Here is a 2,297-nt window from a genome sequence, read left to right on the forward strand (position 1 = left end):
TATATATACACATATATATATATATATACACACATATATATATATACACTTTATTAAAAAGCAGTTAAAAAAAATCACAAAAATCATTACTCAGAGTTTCACGTTACTGTTTGTCGGACAGTTTTGTTTAGAAAGTGTCCAACGAATGTTACAGCTGAAACTCTGAGCAACAGTTCTATCGATATTTTTACTGCTTTTTAATAAAGCATATTTGGGGCATTTACGCTCAGTTTAAATGCTAACGGTTTCACAAAATCTAAATACTTTTAAGGCAAGTGTTAACATCAAATATATTGGGTTTTTTTTAGCACCCCAAGATATTACAACACCCAGAAATGATCTGTGACTTTACAAGACTTTGTAGCACCCAGAGCAAGTGTCTTCTGTAGCCTGGGGTTTTAGGAAAAGACACCTGTTGAAGGTGCTACACAGTGGAACTGAAACCAAGACCAGAAGTTTAGGAACCAAGCTTGTTAACCACACAGCCGTGCTCGTGCCATGATCAAGAAGAATTAAGCGGATCTAATATTCAAAGGAAACATCAATTACATGAAACATGATTAGCTGCCATGATAAAAGATTCTTTTAAACTTGACACGAGAGTTCAACAAATTGGCAGATTCTTGGTTGGTTTATCACTAAAGGGAAAGGTTGACAGACTTTCTAATTTTAGTTTTGTCAATGGGTTACCAGAAATTCCATCCTAGAGATAACAAAAAGAAGCAGTGAAATTATGGCCTAACCAATTTACAACGCATTATGTAGATGGAAACTAAAAATATCCTGTTTGTGGTATATGTTTCACAAAGTTCTGAAGAATGGCGTGTTCTTAAACAATTGTTAAACAGGAAATGTCTATCTTTTATATACTGACATCATACCTTGGAGATAATTTTGGGTGTAACAATTCTGATAATGATTCTTCAAATACAGCTGTTACACCATGTCTTAAAGACAAGAAACAGCAGATCTTCAAATTCTGTGAAAGACATACAACAGATTGCCAAAGCAGATATGATTAACAGGAGTTTCCTGGGTTGTGATCTTTCTTGAACAAATGAAACCCAACTGGTGCAAATTTTGAGGCCCATGGGCCATGCATTAAGCTAATTGGGATACCAAAACGCTAAAAGTTTGGATGTTCTCAGCTCAATTACATCTTACTGCTAAGAGATCTCACGGTTTAACCATCTAGCATTCAGATTACTCTGTCAAACGCAATCTTTGTTTATTGTTTATCCACATTGCTTTGAGATTATCATCCATTATCTTGTAGCTGTGACTGTTGAACGATGTGACATTGTAAGGTTGGTGGGTGAGGCCATATCTGGCCAGTTTGAACAAGGAACAGAATATTTTTGGCTTAATATAGCCAGTTTGAATGCTAAAGTATTAACACCTTAGAATTCATATCATTTTGTCAAATGTAACGCTTTATTTATTCCCATTGTGCCAGCGCCACATAAAAAAGCACCCAGGACACTAAATATATTTTGTCATTTTGTTGTTTCCATACAGACTTTGTAGTTCACGTCTGAATCATTTAAATTCTTTAGTAAAACTGTAAAACCACCCTCAGCGACATGATCTCTAACACAAGCATAACTAGTAATATCATTATAATAGAAAACTACAACAGTCCTATAATGATCTGAAAGTCTTCGTTACACACTAATTACCTTGCACAACAGATACAACATGTACTATTCTAAACATGGCCATGTGCTTAGAATTGCAAAACTGGGAGATGTTTGGATTTTATGTATAATAAGGTGTATTATAACTTTTGCATTTAAAACTCTATAAAAAGTATGTATAACGCATGAATAGATGCAGACGTGGCTGTGTGGTGACAAGCTTGCTTACCAACCACAGGGTTCTGGGTTCAGTCCCACTGTGTGGCACCTTGGGCAAGTGTCTTCTACTATAGCCTTGGGCTGACCAAGGCTTCGTGAGTGGATTTGGTAGATGGAAACTGAAAGAATCCCATCATATATATATATATGTATATATGTACGTATCTATGTATTTGTGTGTCTGTGTTTGTCCCCCCCCCCCACCATTGCTTCACAACTGATGTTGGCGTGTTTACATCTCCATAACTTAGCAGTTCGGCAAAAGAGACTGATAGGCTTACAAAGAATAATTCCTGGGGTCGGTTTGTTTGACTAAAAGCGGTGCTCCAGCACGGCCACAGTCAAATGACTAAAACAAGTAAAAGATATATGTGTGTGTATGTGTGCCTGTGTGTATGTATATATATATATATATATATATATATATATATATATATATAT

At 35.7% G+C, this 2,297-nt stretch overlaps 1 protein-coding gene across 1 annotated transcript in view; it reads right to left on the minus strand.

Moving 5' to 3' along the window:
• The window catches only part of LOC106874572 (dynactin subunit 6), a 41,244-nt gene that overhangs the window by 6,923 nt on the left and 32,024 nt on the right, over positions 1–2,297 (minus strand). The window lies entirely within an intron of this gene.

This window comes from Octopus bimaculoides, chromosome 23 (genome assembly GCF_001194135.2).
Source record: "Octopus bimaculoides isolate UCB-OBI-ISO-001 chromosome 23, ASM119413v2, whole genome shotgun sequence".
Classification (NCBI taxonomy): Eukaryota; Metazoa; Mollusca; class Cephalopoda; order Octopoda; family Octopodidae; genus Octopus; species Octopus bimaculoides.